The sequence below is a fragment of the Pinus tabuliformis genome, chromosome 7 (genome assembly GCF_031772625.1).
Source record: "Pinus tabuliformis cultivar Carrire ecotype Pingquan chromosome 7, CPIR1, whole genome shotgun sequence".
In the NCBI taxonomy this organism is placed as follows: domain Eukaryota; kingdom Viridiplantae; phylum Streptophyta; class Pinopsida; order Pinales; family Pinaceae; genus Pinus; species Pinus tabuliformis.
Window position 1 is genome coordinate 2,007,507,763 of NC_142293.1, and position 21,633 is coordinate 2,007,529,395.

Consider the following 21,633-nt stretch of genomic DNA (forward strand, 5'->3'; position numbering starts at 1 on the left):
GGAAGACGTACTGCGTGCTGGTGAATACTGCCTCTGCGGTCCAGAGCCGTTTGCTCCCTGCATGGCTGTAAAAGTGGCCCATTCTTAGCATGCTAGTCACCTGCGTGTGAAGAAGCCACTATCCTCTGCGTGCTGGAGCAGAGATAGCCTGCCGCTATTTTTTTGAATACAGAGGTTGCGTGAGAGCCTGCCTGAGGCCAGTTTTTTGAATACAGAGCCTGCGTGAAGATCCGGGTAACATTTTTCTTGAAAGAAATTGTCTCAGAAATTTTTTCAGAAAGTTGTGAAAATAAAGTTTTTTTTATTCTGAAAATAAAGGGTGGATGTGGATGTGAGTAAATTGAAGGAAAGATTTCATTTAAATTGAAGAAAAATAAAGGGTTTCTTCCATTAAATTGGTGAAAGGAAACTTAGGATTTTGAAATAAAACTCTGTTGAATTGGGGAATTATTTATTGAGAAAGACAAACAAAAAAATATATATATAAACCCTAGAAACACTAAAACCCTAGGAAGGAGGAAAAATGGCCAAGATGTCGAATGCGAAATTCGAGGTGGAGAAATTCATCGGAAAGAGCAATTTTGCTCTTTGGAAACTGAAGGTTAGGGATCTGCTTGTGCAACAAGGGTTGCACAAGGCATTGGATGGGGCAACTAAGAAATGTGCAACCATGACTACTTCGGACTGGGAGTACTTGGATGTCCGAGCTCTCAGTACCATCCGGTTATGCCTAGCGGATGAAGTTCTCTTCAATATTCTTGAAGAGACTACAGCTTCAGGATTGTGGGAAAAACGTGAAAAACTCTATATGACAAAGTCATTAACCAACAGAATTTATCTGAAAAGACAGTTATACAGTCTTTGAATGAAAGAAGGTTCAAATGTTGCAGAACATTTGAATGTTTTTAATACACTTATATGTCAATTAACATATATGGAAGTTAAAATACAAGAAGAAGATAAAGCCATAACCTTGTTGTGTTCTCTGCCTGAATCATGGGATCACTTCGTAACTTCAATCAGCTTGAACACTGATGATTCTTTGAAGTTTGAATCAGTCGTGGGAGCTATCCTATCTGAAGAAGTACGAAGGAAATCCAGCACTGAAACAGCTGCATCAGAAGCCATGGTAGCCAGAGGACGCTCAAAGGAAAGAGGAGAAAAACCAAGGGGGTCTTCCAGATCGAAATTGAAGGAAATAAGTGTAAGGAAAAACGTTGGAACTGCAATAAAATTGGCCACTTGAAGAAAGACCGTTGGAAATGAAAGGAATCTGAAAACTAGAAGAAGGAAGAAAATCAGGTCGATTCAGGTATGATAGATGAAGTTTTATCTACTGACGAATTATGTATGATAGATGAAACTTCACCTGAATGTAATGTCTCTCAGGGTTTAGATAGCTGGCTGTTAGACTTTGGTGCTTCGCATCACACGTGCCCACATAGAAATTGGTTTACTTCGTATAAAAATGTAAACGATAGTTCTTTGTTTATGGGTAACAATGTGTCATGTCAGACTGTTGGGATGGGAGATATCAGGATTAAGATGTACGATAACACAGTTAGAACATTAACTAGTGTTAGACATGTACCTGATTTGAAGAAAAAATTGATTTCTTTGGGAGTGTTGGATTCAGATGGTTATAAGTTTACAGGTCAGGACGGCGTCATGAAAGTCTTTAAAGGAGCCCTTGTGGTTATGAAGGCAGAAAAGGTTAGAAATCTTTATAGGTTAAAAGAAAGTACTCAGGTCAATGAAGCAGCGGTTGCGTCAGAAAAGGAAGAAGCAGGTACTCGTCTATGGCATCAACGATTGGGTCATATGAGCAAGAAAGGTCTTTAGTTTCTGATGAAATGTAAATCTCTTCCCGATGTGAAATCCTTGAAGTTAGATTTATGTAAACATTGTGTGTATGGAAAACAGTGTAAATAGAGATTTAAAGTTGGAAATCATAATAGTAAAGATGTTTTAGACTATATTCATTCTGATCTGCGGGGACCATCCCCTGTTGTGTCATATGGAGGTGCATTGTATTTTTTAATGTTTATTGATGATTACTCCCGTAATGTTTGGGTCTATATGATAAAAAGGAAAGCTGATGTATTAAATGTCTTTAAACAATTGAAAGTAATGGTAGAGAAAAGAATCGGCAAATCTATTAAATGTTTAAGAATTGACAATGGTGGTGAGTTCACTTCAGTTGAATTTGAACAATACTGTAAGGATGAGGGAATTATTAGACACAAAACTGTTGTTTATACTCCTTAGCAAAATGGTGTTGATGAGCGTATGAATCAGACTCTTATGGAAAGAGCCAGAATCATGATCAGCAATGCTAACTTGCAAAAGGAGTTGTCGGTAGAAGCAGTATCTACTGCTTGTTATTTAGTTAACAGATCACCTTCAGTAGCAATTGATTGTAAAATTCCTGAAGAAGTTTGGACAAGTCAGTCTTGTGACTATTCACATTTGAGGATATTTGGTTGTGATGCTTATTCTCTTATTACGAAAAATCAGCGTTCAAAATTAGATCGAAAATCGAAATGTTATGTCATTGTTGGGTATGCATATTTAGTGAAAGGATATAGGTTGTGGGATCCTACATTGCGAAAGATAGTCATTAGTAGAGATGTAACATTTGATGAATCCTCTCTTTTAAAATCAAATGTTGAAAGACTTGAACAGGAACAGGTATCACCAAATCAACAAGTTCAGTTGGAGGCTAGACCTTTTGGTGACAGTCGAAAGGAAGGAGAGACTTCTGGAGAGAAAGGTGTTAAATACGCAAAGGAAGCCGTTGAAGCTTCTAAACTAGTTCAGCAACCAGTCACTCTAAGAAGGTCTACAAGGGAAAGGAAAACTCCCAAAAGGTATGAAGATTCTGCTTCATCTTTTGCTTTGATTACTGAAGATGGGGAACCTTCTTGTTATCAAGAAGCAGTAGATGATACAGATAATGAAAAATGGAAAACGGCTATGGAAGAAGAAATGGACTCCTTAGCCAAGAACAATACCTGGGATCTTGTAGAGCTCCCTGAAGGGAGAAGTGTTGTTGGATGCAAATGGGTCTTCAAGCTGAAACGGAAAGTTGATGGAAGTATCGAAAGGTACAAGCCGAGACTGGTAGCAAAAGGGTATTCTTAGGTTGAAGGTATAGACTTTCATGAGATTTTTTCTCTAGTTGTAAAACTTGTTTCAATTCGTACTGTGTTGGCACTAACTGCGTTACTTAATCTTGAGTTAGAACAGTTAGATGTTAAAACAACTTTTCTACATGGTGATTTGAATGAAGAGATATATATGGAATAATCGGAAGGTTTTGTACAAGGTCACAATAGAAGATTAGTTTGCAAGCTCAAGAAATCATTGTATGGTCTGAGGCAGTCTCCCAGACAATGGTACAAGAAGTTTGATTCCTTCATGGTGAGCCAAAACTTTATAAGAAGTGAGTATGATCATTTTGTATACTTCAAAAGTTTCAATGACATATTTATTATCTTAGCTTTGTATGTTGACGATATGCTTATTGCAAGCAAAAGCATGGAAGAGATCAACAGGTTAAAGGCTCAACTCTCTAGGACGTTTGATATGAAGGATCTTCGAGCGACAAAACATATCTTGGGCATGGAGATACACAAAGACAGGAAAAATGGTAAGCTTTGGTTATCACAGCAGAAGTATGTGGAGAAAGTACTTGAAAAGTTCTCTATGAACAATGTGGAACTTGTTAATGTTCCACTAGCTTCCCATTTTAAGCTTTCTTCGGTTTTGAGTCCTAGAGTTGATGAAGAAAAGCAGTATATGTCTCATGTACCACATGCAAATGCTATAGGCAACTTAATGTATGCGATGGTATCTACATAGCAGGTTTATGGCAAATCCAGGTAAAGAACATTGGCAAGCAGTGAAATGGGTGCTTCAATATCTAAGAGGCACAAGTGACCATTGCATCGTCTTTAATGGTAGTGAAGGATCAGTCTGTGGATATGTAGATGCTGACTATGCAAGTGATTTGGACAAAAGAAGATCTACTACAGGTTATGTCTTTACTCTTGTAGGTGGAGCAATTAGTTGGATGTCATAGCTTCAAGAAACAGTTGCGTTGTCCACAACCGAAGCTGAATATAGAGCTGGTTCAAATGCCAGTAAAGAAGCAATCTAGTTAAAGGGTCTGCTCGATGAAATTGGAAGAACGCAAGAGAAAGTGAATGTACTCTGTGAAAAAGAAAACCATCTACAATTTTCCCTTACCTGAACACCATCTACAACACATCTATCACCAACATCAAAAGGGTGCATAACAAACACGAACACAATGGCTTCAAAGACTGTTTTGCACATATTGCCAAATATGAAACCTGCTAATGTCAGCTGAGATGATACTCGTAAAATAGCATGGGTCGTTGCAATGCGCAGAATGAGTAAGAGGACAATTATTATGACTACAATAACAACTGCGTTAACAATTTTGTGCAGCTGTTTTACAGCAGTTTTGGTATCTTTCAAAGAAGAGACCAGAGATTTCCTTTGTAAGTAAACATTTACCTGAACAATAAACCCAAATGTGAGAGGTTTAAAACATATTGATGTTGTAATCGCACTTCCAAAGCCCTATTGACATTGTATTCACACTTCCAAAGTCCGAAACTTATAAGAATCGCAGATTCCAGGATATTTTTAGAATCTGACTGTTATGTGGATTGTAGATTCTAAGATATTTTTAGAATCTGATTTTTAAGAGAGGTCAATTGTTTACCTTTTTCTCTTATCATCAGATTTAAATTCAATTGTCTAACCCTCTCTTCACTATTAATTTTTTTTAGTATTCCAAGAATAAGATGCCCCAAACTTTCCAAACTAAAAACAAAAGACGTTTTTATTATATTTTAATTTAGTTTATTCATCCCTGAAAGCCATAAAGAAGATTAATCAATGCAATTCTTAACGCAACCTGAAGTATACATTATGGAGAGAAAAATAGAGGATCAGAGTTAAAAGTGCATACTAGCCAATTCTTAAAAGCAAAATTTTTTTATCTTGCCAGTGTCAATTACTCCTTCAAATTGGGGAAGGATGAACTCCAACTCATTTTTCTTCATGAACCTCAGAAGGTCTTCTGTCTCTATATACCTGCAAGATTCAAAATCCCATTACAACAAAACCATTAGTCACAGTGCTAAACACAAAAACAACAAAATTATAGACGATAAGCATGCAAGAAGATAAAAACTTTGATGTATACACTAACTTGGCCCCTGGCCTAGCAACGTTTTTGAAAATGCTCTTTGCTGCAGCTATTGCTTGCTCTTCAGTAGTAATATCTCTACCACGACGATGGTCTGACTCATCAATTGTATTAGAAATGGTAGGAATTCTAGAATACCTAATCACTTTCATCAATCTCTTCATATTCCAGGTAGACACATTCTTCTGGTTCAACTTGTTCAGGTTTTCAACATCAATGACACCGGGGGTTACTCCTTCCTTACCCCCACCACCACCTTCCCTCTTGCTCACACCTATACTGCTAAAGCTCACCTAACCTCCTCCCATTGTTAGGATATTCCGACACATAGGAAATAGTTAAGTACAACTTGGTCTAGTGTAGAGTTAGGTATAGAGTTAGGTAAAGTGTGTTTCTTTACCGTTGTACATTTTGTAACTTACAATCCGACGGTCACGATATGTAGTGATGTTCATTCTCTCCTTGGTATTACCGAAACTTGATCTGTGGCTTGACACCCGATTGGTCCATGAATTCTATTTAAAGCGCATGGAGGGTCATTTGTAGGGTAATCCGTGCATGAGAGAAGCTTATGTAAATTTTCATTCTTTGATTAATAAATTGCCTGAAGTGGCCGTGTTGGCTCAGGCCGTGGACTGTTTCCCTTTTTGAGGGTTTTAACCACGTCAAAAATACTGGTGTATTGATCTGTGATCTATTTGTGAGCGGTGTCCTTTTGGTGTTCTTTCTGAGGAACTTACCCTGTAAATTCCTACATGGTATCAGAACTATTTGAGGGCCGCGTCCGTTGGTGATTCAAATCTGAAGCCGGTAGCACTGCATCCGACTGTCGTTTCCTAGATCTGCTGTTTCTGACTGCTTTCGGGCCGAGAGGACTGCTCTGTTGTGTTCGGAGCATCTATTCCAGTGAGGAACCCCTTTCGTTTCACGCGAAAAGGTTTCCGGTAGCCCTAGCTGCGTCATTTTTAAGATCTGGAGGTATACAGTGTTTATTTGCAGTTTACTGTTATTTTCTCTCTGCTTATTTCGGTTTCGGTTTATTTACCTTTTTTTAAACCAGATCTATACCTTTCATTTCTGCGTATGCTCTTTGCCCTGCGACTCTGTGCGATCTGGGCAAATCAGAAACAGAAAGGAAGGATTTTTCTCATGCGTGTGCTCTTTTCCCTGCACCTTAGTGTGATCTCAGAAAATCAGAAACATTGAGAAAAATATTTAGTTTTTCGGCTAAAGCTAACTTTGAGCCGCAAGGTTCAATTTTTGAAAATAGTTAGTTTTTTTGGTAAAGCTAACTTCGAGCCGAAAGGTTTTTTTTCTTTGCATGTCCGTGTTGGGTTTTGTGTTTTTTGTTTTGTAGGGAAAAAGAGCTTTCTCAAAGCAAGCACGCAACCCAAAGCCCCCCCCTCTTCTCTCTCTCTCTCAAATTTTTTGTATAGATCAATTGGTTCAAAGCTATTTTAAGAGAGTAGAGGTCTTGGGTTCAAGTCTCCATTTTGTGGGGGCGGACTTTTTTCATTTCCGCACATTCCCGCACTTCGTCGGCAACTTCAACAACTTTGTTTCAAAAAGCCATAACTTCTTCATCCGGAAGCCTTTTTCAGAGCCGTTTTTTTTAAACCAGCCTAATTTTTCGAGATCTATCCATTGGAACACCTACTTTCAGCATCTTCAGCTTCAGTTTCTGTTGAAATGGAAAGTCAATACCAAGTTACCCTTGACAGCACCAATTACTTCCAATGGTTGTCCTACATGGAGGATTTACTTAGAAGTAAAGGTCTCTACCAAATAGCCTCAGGCCGTGGACTGTTTCCCTCTTTGAGGGTTTTAACCACGTCAAAAATACTGGTGTATTGATCTGTGATCTATTTGTGAGCGGTGTCCTTTTGGTGTTCTTTTTGAGGAACTTACCCTGTAAATTCCAGCCCCTTCTCCCTTTCAGTCTGGAGTCAAACTCTCAGTCACTTGTACTTCTCCTGAAGTTGATGCTACCTTATACCGTCAACTTGTAGGAAAACTTTTGTATCTAACCCATACTCGTCCTGACCTTTCCTTTGTTGTTGGCCTTGTTGCTCGATTCATGCAAAACCCCCGTGAAAGTCATTGGAAAGCAGCTAAAAGAATACTTCGTTATGTTTGAGGTACAGTTCAGTTTGGGATTCATTACAGTGCCAAAGCATCTCCTTTATTGGTTGGTTTCACTGATTCCAATTGGGCTGGTGACCCTGATGATCGGAAGTCTACTGTCGGTTCTGTGTTCACTCTTGGTTCAGGACCTATTACATGGGCTTGCAAGAAACAGGGTGCCATTTCTCTTTCATCAGCAGAAGCAGAGTATCGTGGTGCCATAGAAGCTAGTAAGGAAGCCTTGTGGCTTCGTCAGATCCTGTCAGAGTTTGGCTTTGAGCAGCAGCATCCGACTACACTTTGGTGTGATAATCAAAGTGCCATTCAACTATGCAAAGATCCAGTCCAACATCAGCGCAGCAAACACATTGAACTGCACATGCACTTCATCAGAAAGCTCATTCACGACCATGTTCTTGAAGTGCAATATTGTTCAACAGATGATCAAGTTGCAGACATCTTCACAAAGGCTCTCACAGAGGCGAAGTTCACTAAACTTCGATTTATGGTTGGAGTTCAGGAAGTTGTCACTAAGGGGGGATAGGCTCTAGTGCCTCCTTCCTTCTCCTATTGTGTCATATTTGTAAATCCTTCAATCCTATCCCAAGTTGTTCTTAAGGGGGGATGTTAGGATATTCCGACACATAGGAAATAGTTAAGTACAACTTGGTCTAGTGTAGAGTTAGGTATAGAGTTAGGTAAAGTGTGTTTCTTTACCGTTGTACATTTTGTAACTTACAATCCGACGGTCACGATATGTAGTGATCCGAGGGTTCATTCTCTCCTCGGTATTAATGACACTTGATCCGTGGCTTGACACCCGATTGGTCCATGAATTCTATTTAAAGCGCATGGAGGGTCATTTGTAGGGTAATCTGTGCATGAGAGAAGCTTATGTAAATTTTCATTCTTTGATTAATAAATTGCCTGAAGTGGCCGCGTTGGCTCAGGTCGTGGACTATTTCCCTCTTTGAGGGTTTTAACCACGTCAAAAATATTGGTGTATTGATCTGTGATCTATTTGTGAGCGGTGTCCTTTTGGTGTTCTTTCTAAGGAACTTACCCTGTAAATTCCTACACCCATAGGCCCTGAGAGTGTCCCTAATACATACTGGTGGAAGATGGACTGGTGGATTCTGTCAAAAAAATGTATTGGCCTTAAAGGCGGAAGTCATCACCTTCACCAACACAGTCTTGAACAGCCATATGACTGCAGCCACCAAGAATGCGGTCAATATCCTGCTCACATAGGCCAACACCTTATGGGTCCCGTCAGAAAGCTCAACCTTGAAATCAACTAGTAGATTCCATGCCACAATAAGCAAGGCAAGCCAAATATACTTCTGCACGCTCATTCTGAGGCCGTACGTTTTTTAGAATGAAGTTTCTTTCGATAAGGAAGACGAGAATGCTAATGAACCAAGTTATTTTAGGCTAGTGGCGAGTAGAAAGGTTTATACATTTTCATTGTTGTGAAATTTGTGTTTTGCTTCTTATGATTTTCCAACAAAGCAAGAATCTGGCTTTAATATTACGTTAGAAATGGCAAACAATACAAATCACACAATGATTTTGTTGATCTCACATATATAGGAATTAGATCGTTCACTTCTAGATGGTAAGATTTGAAAAAGGTGGATTTATGACTCAAACAATTTACACACTTAAAAAATAACTATTTTTAGAATCACACTTAATAACAACTCAAGATAATTTAAAAGTCATGAAAACATTAATTCCAATATAATGAAAATACAGTAATTAAATATAGTCATTCATAATTTCTTGGGAACTGCGATTAACTGCCGGGATAAAAGGATGGCAATATAGGGGGTTATGTCATCGTTGATTAATTTTCCAAAACTTCAAACGTCATCGTTGCAATGGAATCGAACAAACAAACTTGACATGTCTTCCCGAGGCAGTAAATGTTACTTAATTTCCAATTCCTCTAAAATATTCATCATCTCTAACACAAGCTCAGATCTTCGGTTTGTTTTCTCATCCAGGTTCTGGTGGTTGATTGTGTGTTGGGTATACAACACCATTTTCATTGTATTCATGCTTTGTATAGCTTGGGCGACCATACTGTGCTTTGGATGCCAGTGCTGTGGCTTGCTTTCGAGATATCTGCAGAGGAGCAAAAACGATATTTTATTAAAATATATATATATATCTATATATATATATATAAAAGCCCTGGGACAGGAAAAGCTATGCTGCCCTTGGTTGACCAGAGTTTTGGACTGTATATAACAGTCATCAGCATTTAATGAGAAATATAAAAAGCATAATTTCCACCTTGGGGATCATAGTTATTGGTTTGGAACGTTTATCAACACCTGCGGGTTTTGGTGTAACTTCAAACCTCCACATGGCATGAGCTTGGACCCAGGTTCCATTCCGTCGAGTTGTGATTGAGTGGGGTTGGAAGAATCACCGCACCTCTATGGAATCCATAATTTCCACCCTGGATCCTAGTTACTGGTTTGGAAAGTTTACCAACACCTGTGGGTAACCGAAAACGTCTACATAGACCAAAACTAGTAACTATGAGGTGAAAATTACGGATTCCATAGAGGTGTGGTGATTCTTCCAACAGAGACCAATTCAATTATCAGATATGTTTTCACTAAATTAAAACTGCTGGACATGTCGAACAAAAATACCAAACAATTAATAATCCAACGAATTGAAGGATTGCAATAGTTACTTTACTATCTTCTCCTTGAGTGCACCAATCTTTTCGATTGAGGTAGAAATATTCACAGTGAACTCTACAGAATCACCCATCTCTGGACTGCGATAAAAATTGCTATAGGTTTTGATCCTGGTGCTGAGTTTGGATTAAAAAAATATTTCATATTATCTTTTCGAAAAATTGTTGTGAGAATGTTAATTTCTTCTACGATCATCTGCAGCAGCAACAGAGCAACATGGAGGATAAGCTTATGTGGGGCATGGCCATACAAAATAAATGATTTTGGAAAATAAAATAGAAGAAATAAACCATCTACAATTCTACAATTTTCCCTTGCCTGAACTCCATCTACAACACATCGATCACCAACATCAAAAGGGTGCATAACAAACACGAACACAATGGCTTCAAAGACTGTTTTGCAGATATTGCCAAATATGAAGCCTGCTAATGTCAGCTGAGATGATACTCGTAAAATAGCATGGGTCGTTGCAATGCGCAGAATGAGTAAGAGGACAATTATTATGACTACAATAACAACTGCGTTAACAATTTTGTGCAACTGTTTTACAACAGTTTTGGTATCGTTCAAAGAAGAGACCAGAGATTTCCTTTGTAAGTAAACATTTACCTGAACGATAAACCCAAATGCGAGAGGTTTAAAACATATTGACGTTGTAATCACACTTCCAAAGTCCTATTGATGTTGTAATCACACTTCCAAATTCCTAAACTTATATGAATCGTAGATTCCAGGATATATTCTTAAAATCTGATAGTTATATGGATTGTAGATTTTAAGATATTCTTAAAATCTGATAGTTATATTGATTGTAGATTTTAAGATATTCTTAAAATCTGATTGTTAGGAGAGGGTTTAATGGTTTGACATTTTTTCCTGATCATCTGATTTAAAGTCAATTGTTTAACTTTCTCCTCATTATCAGATTTTTGAGTATTCCAACAATAAAATGCCCCAAACTTTCCAAACTAAAAACAAAAGACGTGTATATTATATTTTAATCTAGTTTCTTCATCCCTGAAAGCCATAAAGAAGATTAATCAATGCAATACTTAGCGCAACCTGAAGCATACATTATAGAGGAGAAAAATAGAGGATCAGAGTTAAAAGTGCATGTTGGAATATTAATTCCAACTGCCGTGCAGTAGCAACGAGCCGCAATAGAGGACTTACGAAGGAGTCGGCTTATTCACGCCACCGCCATAAGTATCTTTTCACCGTTTGCCTGTTTGTGTTCCCAAAGCAGGAAGAAGATCAAATCTGGGCTCTGCGTCATAACTGCTCACCAAAAGAGGAAGCATGGCCGAGAAGGAGAGTTCCAGCCTCGAGCCAGCCGCAGCATTTATCAGTCTTGGGTTTCAGCACAACCGACTCAAGAAATACAGCAAAAGATCAGATTTGTTCATTATGTGCAGCAGAGTCTCTGTCAGCAAGTTGAGGCGGTTGATGGATAAGTTATGACCGCCTCCTGCACTATATATGTGTAGAGCCACAGCAGTGTTATTAACTCTGTAATGTAGCGCAGCAGCGCTCAAATGTAATTTCTGTGTTTTTAAGAAAGAATGTGCAGCAGCATGAGCTCACATGAATGAAGCCCTTTTTGCACAGCAGTGCAGGGATTGAAAAGTAAGAAGCAGCAACAGCAGTTGAAGAATCACACAGAGCAGAGGAAAGCATGCAGCAGCGTGAAGAGGAAGAAGAATAATTTCAGAATAGTGAAATGCACAGCAGTGCAGAAATTTGAATGTAATTTGTTTTTTTTTATGTTCATCTGTGTGGAACAGAATCGTTCCTTAGTGAATTTCTGAAGTAGATGTTCAGCAATAGAAGTTTTGAAATTCCCTCTGTATGAGGAAGACAAATCTGTAACAGTTAGTTTATTTTGATAAATACAAGTTAAATTTTTCCTGTTGCTGTTACACCGTCACCGTTGCTGAAACACCTCGTAACTCAAAAATTACTTGACGTCAAAAGTTTACGTTGCTGAAACACGACGATCAGCGTTGCTGAAACACCTGTTTCAGCAACTGAAAAAAAAAACTGTGTTGCTGAAACACCGTTTCCAGCAAGCGAATTTTTCTGTTTTTCTGTGTAAAAACAGAGTGCGATTTTTGTCTGTTTGTTATGGGATTTATCAGAAAATTCCAACATGGTATCAGAGCTAGTCCAGGCTCTTTGAAGTGTCAAAGAAGCTGAAGGAAGATTTCTTGCAGCAGCAACTTCTCCAGCAGTGTGAAGACTCAGCCAAGAAAGAATCCAGGTATTTCTCAGATTAATTTTCTGTGTTGTTGTTGAAGAAACAGTCAGTGATTTTAAAAACACAGTCAGAGATTTTAAAGCCTAGATAAGAATGGCAAGGTCAAAGAAGAAAGCCTCCAGGGCTGTTAAAAATGTGTCTCCCCCCTCTACTAAACTAGAAGGCAACCCATTAGAATACATTCTATTTGAAGTTCCAAAGTTTGATGGAAACTTTGATGCATGGGAAATAAAGATGAGGGCTTTCCTAATGTTTGAAGGGATTAAAGTCTGGGAGTCAGTGATTGATGACAGCAATATGGATAAAGAATCCATGGAGTATGATGCACAAGCAGCAAAGACTATCTTGGATGGTCTCCCTGATTCAGTGAAGAAGAATCTTGGAAAATATTCATCAGCAAAGGATATATGGGACAGACTACATGACCTTCATGCAAAGGGAGCACTGACCATGACAATGAGTCAAGAAGAACCCATCATAGAAGCTGAGAATGAAAAGCTTGACCTCATCAAGCTTCAAGTAAAAGAAAGGGATGAAGAGTTAGCCAAGCTCAAGAAGGAGCTTGACCAATGCAAGAGGAAACATCATGAAGAAGTCATATCCATAACAAATCAGCTGAATGAAGTAAATAAGCAGGCAGATGTCTTGTCAAGTCAACTTGAACAAAGACACAAGAAAGTGAACAAACTTGTAGAAGAGATTGGACAGTGCAAGGCAGAGGTCTCCTCCCTTAAGTCCGAACTACAAGAAGCAAGGAAGCAGGCAAAAGGAGCTGAAAAGAAAATGGAGAGCAGTCAAGCAGAAACCTCCAAAATAAAGTCTGATATTATCTCCTTTAAAATAGTAGCAGCTGAAGCTACTCGTAGCAAGGAAGATACTGAGGGACAGCTAGCAAAGAAAAATAATGAATGTGAAAAGTTAGAAGAAGAGATTGTCCTCCTCAGGAAGAAGGTTGAAGGGATGAACAAGATCATGAAGAGCTCTCAAGCCTTGGATGATATGCTCAGCTATCACAGATCTCCATATGATAAATCAGGACTTGGGTATGTAGGTGAACCCTCAAACAAGTATGAGGATGCCTTAAGCAAAGGAGATGTGAAGAAGCCAGAAAGAGAAGGTGATGCTCCCAGTTCCAGCAAAGGCAAGGAGAAAAATGAAGGCAGCAATAGAAGAAATCCTGCTCCAAGCATAAAACCAGCTCCAAGAAGAAATGTAGCTGATGGCAAAGAGGCAAGATGCAATGGTTGTCATCAAAGAATTTCAAGGCAGCAAGGCTTCAGAAGTGCATCAAGGAAACCTCCATCTCACAGGTACCAAAGTTCATTTTATGGTTATTGTTATGCCTGCTCAAACTTTGGTCATATGGCAAAAGATTGTAGAGCATTTCATGGAGATAGATGTTGTGGTCTACGACAACCTCCAAGAAACAATTTTAGAAGAAATCATGAAATGTTATTCATAAACAACGTTGAATGTTTCAAGTGTCATAACATTGGGCATATGGCACGTGACTGTAACTTAACATGGGATCTTACACAAGCTAGACCCATGCAAAAGAAGAAAGTTACACAAGTATGGAGAAGGAAGGAAAGGCAATCTGAAAACCCCTTGAACTCCCCAGTGGATCTAAATTTGTTTTGAGAAGAGTCTGCTAAAAGAAGACAAGCACACATTAAAGGGGAGCTTGTAATTTTTGTTTGCTGAATTGTATTAACAGTCATTTGTTGATGGAGGATGTATTGCAGCGCAGCAGTTGCAAATGAAATTTTTTGTTAATCCCTCTAAAAGGTAATATGCAGCAGTGATGAAATCAGCAATGTTTTTGCTTTGTTTTTATGCAATATGCACAGAAATGCATAAAGAAGAAAAGGAGGCAGCGCTCAAATGTGAAGTGCAGCAGCGCAATAAGAAGTATGCAAGGCAAGGAAACCCTCACAGCAGTGGGAAGACAGAATACAAAACAGCAGTTTGGAATTTTTTTATGGAGCACATGCAAAGAAATGCATAAAGAAAAACAGGGACAACAAATTTTTAATGCACACTGGATGTATAAGAATGTGTGTGGCAGCAGAAAGCCAAAGGAATTGCACAGTAGTGCATTGTGTAAAAAAAAAATGAAGATTAAGATTGTGTGAAGCAAGGGTGCATGAGAAAAGGCAGCAGCCTGTGTTATTTTTTTTTGTGGAGAATGAAGTGCCAAGAGTATGGGCACACAGCAGTATGATGAAACAAAAGGCAGCGTCAATGCAAATTGCAGAGGCAATGCAGCAGCAAGAAGTTATGGACAGCAGCATGATGGCAAAAAGGAGAAGCACACAGCAATGCAAATGTGAAAAATGCAGCAGCAAGAAGTTTTGAACAGCAGCAATTGCAAAAGAAATTTTCCTTACAGCAGTAAAGGTAAATGTAATGAATTTGTTGTTCATTGAATTGATATGCAATATATGCAACAGCAGTGAGTGCAAGAAATGTTTACACACAGCAGTGTAAATTTGTAAGTGGGGACAGTGTAATTGTTCCAGAAAAGACAGAGTATTTGTCTTTGAAAAGTGCAGAAGCAGTGCAAGTATAGACACAGCAGTGTGGGATAGACACAGTAAAGAAGATGGCACAACAGTGCAACAGAGAATATGCAACAGCATAAAAGAACAATGTAATGAGTTTGCACACACAGCAGTGCAATGATTGTTTGTTTTTGAAACTGCATGTAAAGCAGTGTCTGTTTGTAATCCCTCTGTTAATGAGGAAGGTGTTTTTCAGCACAGTCATTTGGTGAAGCCCTCTATGAAAGAGGAAGATGCTTTTCAGCATAGTGTGGTAAATCCCTCTATCAAGAGGATGATGCTTTTCAGCATAGTCACAGGTGAATCCCTCTGTCAAGAGGAAGGTGCTCTTCAGCACATTGTTATGGTGAATCCCTCTGTCATGAGGAAGGTGCTCTTAAGCACAGTTTCAGGTTAATCCCTCTATTAAGAGGAAGACAACTTTGTTGTTTGTGGAACTGCATCAGAAGCAGTTGGTGAATTCCTCTATGAGAGGAAATGTTTGGGTACGACAGAATGCCCAGCAGTTGAAATTAAGGGGGTGTGTTGGAATATTAATTCCAACTGCCGTGCAGTAGCAGCGAGCCGCAATAGAGGACTTACGAAGGAGTCGGCTTATTCACGCCACCGCCATAAGTGTCTTTTCACCGTTTGCCTGTTTGTGTTCCCAAAGCAGGAAGAAGATCAAATCTGGGCTCTGCGTCATAACTGCTCACCAAAAGAGGAAGCATGGCCGAGAAGGAGAGTACCAGCCTCGAGCCAGCCGCAGCATTTATCAGTCTTGGGTTTCAGCACAACCGACTCAAGAAATACAGCAAAAGATCAGATTTGTTCATTATGTGCAGCAGAGTCTCTGTCAGCTAGTTGAGGCGGTTGATGGATAAGTTATGACCGCCTCCTGCACTATATATGTGTAGAGCCACAGCAGTGTTATTAACTCTGTAATGTAGCGCAGCAGCGCTCAAATGTAATTTCTGTGTTTTTAAGAAAGAATGTGCAGCAGCATGAGCTCACATGAATGAAGCCCTTTTTGCACAGCAGTGCAGGGATTGAAAAGTAAGAAGCAGCAACAGCAGCTGAAGAATCACAGAGCAGAGAAAAGCACGCAGCAGCGTGAAGAGGAAGAAGAATAATTTCAGAATACTGAAATGCACAGCAGTGCAGAAATTTGAATGTAATTTGTTTTTTTTATGTTCATCTGTGTGGAACAGAATCGTTCCTTAGTGAATTTCTGAAGTAGATGTTCAGCAATAGAAGTTTTGAAATTCCCTCTGTATGAGGAAGACAAATCTGTAACAGTTAGTTTATTTTGATAAATACAAGTTAAATTTTTCCTGTTGCTGTTACACCGTCACCGTTGCTGAAACACCTCGTAACTCAAAAATTACTTGACGTCAAAAGTTTACGTTGCTGAAACACGACGATCAGCGTTGCTGAAACACCTGTTTCAGCAACTGAAAAAAAAACTGTGTTGCTGAAACACCGTTTCCAGCAAGCGAATTTTTCTGTTTTTCTGTGTAAAAACAGAGTGCGATTTTTGTCTGTTTGTTATGGGATTTATCAGAAAATTCCAACAGTGCATACTAGCCAATTCTTAAAAGCAGATTTTTTTATCTTGCCAGTGTCAATTGCTCCTTCAAATTGGGGAAGGATGAACTCCAACTCACTTTTCTTCAAGAACCTCAGAAGGTCTTCTGTCTCTATATACCTGCAAGATTCAAAATCCCATTACAACAATACCATTAGTCACAGTGCTAAACACAAAAACAACAAAATTATAGACTATAAGCATACAAGAAGATAAAAACTTTGATGTATACACTAACTTGGCCCCTGGCCTAGCAACGATTTTGAAAATGCTCTTTCCTGCAGCTATTGCTTGCTCTTCAGTAGTAATATCTGTACCACGACGATGGTCTGACTCATCAATTGTTTTAGAAATGGTAGAAATTCTAGAATACCTAATCACTTTCATCAATCTCTTCATATTCCAGGCAAACACATTCTTCTGGTTCAACTTGTTCAGGTTTTCAACATCAATGACACCGGGGGTTACTCCTTCCTTACCCCCACCACCACCTTCCCTCTTGCTCACACCTATACTGCTAAAGCTCACCTGACCTCCTCCCATGGGCCCTGAGAGTGTCCCTGATACATATTGGTGGAAGATGGACTGGTGGACACTGGATTCTGTCAAAAAATGTATTGGCTTAAAAGGCGGAAGCCATCACCTTCACAAACACAGTCTTGAACAGCCATATGACTGCAGCCACCAAGAATGCGGTCAATATCCTGCTCACATAGGCCAACACCTTATGGGTCCCGTCAGAAAGCTCAACCTGGAAATCAACTAGTAATTCCATGCCACATTAAGCAAGGCAAGCCAAATATACTTCTGCACGCTTATTCTGAGGCCGTACACGAAGTAAAGAACCTTGTTTTTGAGAATGAAGTTTCTTTCGATAAGGAAGACGAGAATGCTAATGAACCAAGTTATTTTAGGCTCGTGGCTAGTAGAAAAGGTTTAAATATTTTCATTGTTGTGAAATTTGTGTTTGAGTTATTATGATTTTTCAACAAAGCAAGAACCTGGCTCTAATACTATGTTAGAAATTGCACACAACACAAATCACACAATGATTTTATCAATCTCATAAAAATTATATATAAGGAGCAATTGCACACAACAGAAATCACATAATGATTTTATTGATCTCAGGTATATAAGAATTAGATCCCTCACTTGTATATAAGAATTAGATCCCTCACTTCTAGATGATAAGATCAGAAGAAGGTGGATCAATAACTGGTAAAAAACTCGCACACATAAAAAATAACTATTTCTAAAATCACAAGTAATAACAACTCAGGACAATTTGGAAGTCATGAAACATTTCTTTCAAACATAATGAAAATACAGTAATTAAATAGTCATTCATAATTTCTTGGGAACTGCGATTAACTGCCGTGATAAAAGGATGGCAATATAGGGGGTGAAAATGCCATCGTTGATTAATTTTCCAAAACTTCAAATGTCATCTTTGCAATGGAATCGAACCAACAAACTTGACATGGACTTCCCGAGGCAGCAAATGTTACTTAATTTCCAATTCCTCTAAAATTTTCTTCATCTCTAACACAAGCTCAGATCTTCGGTTTGTTTTCTCATCCAGGTTCTGATGGTTGATTGTGTGTTGGGTATACAACACCATTTTCATTGTATTCATGTTTTGTATATCTTGCGCGACCATGCTGTGCTTTCGATGCCAGTGCTGTGGCTTGCTTTCGAGATATCTGCAGAGGAGCAAAAACAAGAGGAATCATGTATCTTATTTAAAAAAAAAAAAAAATATGAGCCCCGCGACAGAAAAAGCTATGCTGCCCTTTGATTGACCAGAGTTTTGGACAGCATATAACAGTAATCGGCATTTAATGAGAAACATAAAAAGCTATGCTGCCCTTGATTGACCAGAGTTTCGGACAGCATATAACAGTCATCGGCATTTAATGAGAAACATAAAAAGCATAAGCAGCGTTTGATCAGTTGAGACCGAATCAATTATCGGATATATTTTCACTAAATTAAAACGGTTGGGCATGTCGAACAAAAATACCAAACAATTAATAATCCAAAGAATTGAAGGATCGTAATAGTTACTTTACTATCTTCTCCTTGAATGCACCATTCTTTTCGATTGGCGTAGAAATATTCACAGTGAACTCTACAGAATCACCCATCTCTGGACTGCGATAAAAATTGCTAATGGATTTTGTTGCTAGTGCTGAGTTTGGATAAAAAACTTTTTCATTGTCATCTTTTCGGAAAATTGATTTTGTTGCTAGTGCTGAGTTTGGATAAAAAACTTTTTCATTGTCATCTTTTCGGAAAATGGATTTTGTTGCTAGTGCTGAGTTTGGATAAAAAACTTTTTCATTGTCATCTTTTCGGAAAATTGATTTTGTTGCTAGTGCTGAGTTTGGATAAAAAACTTTTTCATTGTCATCTTTTCGGAAAATTGTTGTGAGAATGTTAATTTCTTCTACAGTCATCTGCAGCAGCAACAGAGCAACAGATTTGGGGAGGATAAGCTTCTGTGGGGCATGGCCAGACAAAATAAATGATTTTGGAAAAATAAAATAGAAAAAGAAAACTATCTACAATTTTCCCTTACCTGAACACCATCTACAACACATCGATCACCAACATCAAAAGGGTGCATAACAAACACAAACACAATAGCTTCAAAGACTGTTTTGCACATATTGCCAAATATGAAGCCTGCTAATGTCAGCTGAGATGATACTCGTAAAATAGCATGGGTCGTTGCAATGCGCAGAATAAGTAAGAGGACAATTATTATGACTACAATAACAACTGCGTTAACAATTTTGTGCAGCTGTTTTACAGCAGTTTTGGTATCGTTCAAAGAAGAGACCAGCGATTTCCTTTGTAAGTAAACATTTACCTGAACAATAAACCCAAATGTGAGAGATTTAAAACATATTGACGTCGTAATCGCACTTCCAAAGTCCTATTGATGTTGTAATCACACTTCCAAATTCCTAAACTTATATGAATCGCAGATTCCAGGATATTCTTAGAATCTGATTGTGATATGGATGGTAGATTTTAAAATATTCTTAAAATCTGATTGTTAGGAGAGGGTTTAATGGTTTGAATTATCAGATTTTTGAGTATTCCAGAAATAAAATGCCCCAAACTTTCCAAACTAAAAACAAAATACGTGTTTATTATATTTTAATCTAGTTTATTCATCCCTGAAAGCCATAAAGAAGATTTATCAATGCAATGCTTAGCGCAACCTGAAGCATACATTATAGAGGAGAAAAATAGAGAATCAGAGTTAAAAGTGCATACTAGCCAGTTCTTAAAAGCAGATTTTTTTATCTTGCCAGTGTCAATTGCTCCTTCAAATTGGGGAAGGATGAACTCCAACTCACTTTTCTTCAAGAACCTCGGAAGGTCTTCTGTCTCTATATCCCTGCAAGATTCAAAATCCCATTACAACAAAACCATTAGTCACAGTGCTAAACACAAAAACAACAAAATTATAGACGATAAGCATGCAAGAAGATAAAAACTTTGATGTATACACTAACTTGGCCCCTGGCCTAGCAACGTTTTTGAAAATGCTCTTTGCTGCAGCTATTGCTTGCTGTTCAGTTGTAATATCTGTGCCACGACGATGATCTGACTCATCAATTGTATTAGAAATGGTAGAAATTCTAGAATACCTAATCACTTTCATCAATCTCTTCATACTCCAGGCAGACACATTCTTCTGGTTCAACTTGTTCAGGTTTTCAGCATCAATGACACCGTGGGTTACTCCTTCCTTGCCCCCACCACCACCTTCCCTCTTGCTCACACCTATACTGCTAAAGCTCACCTGACCTCCTCCCATGGGCCCCGAGAGCGTCCCTAAGACATATTGGTGGAAGATGGACTGGTGGATTCTGTCAAAAAATGTATTGGCATAAAAGGCGGAAGCCATCACCTTCACCAACACAATCTTGAACAGCCATATGACTGCAGCCACCAAGAAGGCGGTCGATATCCTGCTCACAAAGGCCAACACCTTATGGGTCCTGTCAGAAAACTCAACCTGGAAATCAACTAGTAGATTCCATGCCACATTAAGCAAGGCAAGTCAAATACACTTCTGCACGCTCATTCTGAGGCCGTACACGAAGTAAATAACCTTGTTTTTGAGAATGAAGTTTCTTTCGATAAGGAAGACGAGAATGCTAATGAACCAACCTGAAACCAATCTTCCATATAAGATAACTAATATCGTCAAACACCATTTCCATACCTGTAATCCCAATATCATGTTATGCTCAAGGGGGCGCACTGTCAAACTCGAAATCAACATCGCCACCAGCACAACAAAGGCAGTCCATTCCAACAACAGCCACATACCCATTGCACGCTTGGTCTTCTTACCATCTGGAAGGACCTCATCCTTGAAAGAATCCTCTTCGTCTTCCTCCACAATTGTCTTGGGAGTGGCTGCTCCGCGTGTGGAAGCAGAGGTACTGCCGGGCGATCTTTGCAAGAAGGAGCTAGTGCTTGCTTCGGTAACATTCAATGGGCTCTGTCGGGCTTCGACAAAGCGTGATTTCGGTTTTGAGAACATTGATGCAGACCACGTATGAACTCCATTTATCATTCTGTCTTCCTCTTCTTCTGGGAATATCCCTTTTTCTGCGCCAGAGGTATGATCGCTAGTATGATCAATCATCACTTCAATTTCAGCACCACCAGTGTTACGTGGCCGATAATCATCCCGGTTTCCAAGATAATCAGCACCACCATCGGTCGACATTCTCTGATTTCTCGGACTGGCATCGATGACCAAGACGACCTGGTTTGTTCCATCGGGACTTCCGTGGATGGTAGTGTTGAGAGGCATTTTCTAAAGTTCAGTGTGAGCGACAGGAAGATGTGTAGTTACTGGTTGAGTTGAAAGAGAGGAAGAAGTGTAAGTGCGTTGAGTTGAGCGAGAGGGAGGATACCTGTGAGTTGGGCTTCCGAGAGAATTGGAGTTACTTGAGATTTTTTTTGGGAAGTTTTTATGGGTTTTTTTATGTAATTTTTCTAAAATCGGGTAAGAATTTATTGTTGGAGATTTTGGGTAAAATCCCAAAAACAAACAAATAAAACTAAACAGCAATGCTCTGTTTTCTTCCCTCCACAGAATCCTTTTGCACAGGGAA

At 38.9% G+C, this 21,633-nt stretch overlaps 3 pseudogenes; all 3 read right to left on the bottom strand.

Moving 5' to 3' along the window:
• Positions 1–4,086: 4,086 nt before the first annotated feature.
• On the bottom strand, positions 4,087–9,245 carry LOC149256531 (mechanosensitive ion channel protein 10-like; annotated as a pseudogene).
• Positions 9,242–17,547, bottom strand: LOC149256532 (mechanosensitive ion channel protein 10-like; annotated as a pseudogene).
• Positions 17,548–17,927: 380 nt separating this feature from the next.
• Positions 17,928–21,329, bottom strand: LOC149256533 (mechanosensitive ion channel protein 10-like; annotated as a pseudogene).
• Positions 21,330–21,633: the final 304 nt, after the last annotated feature.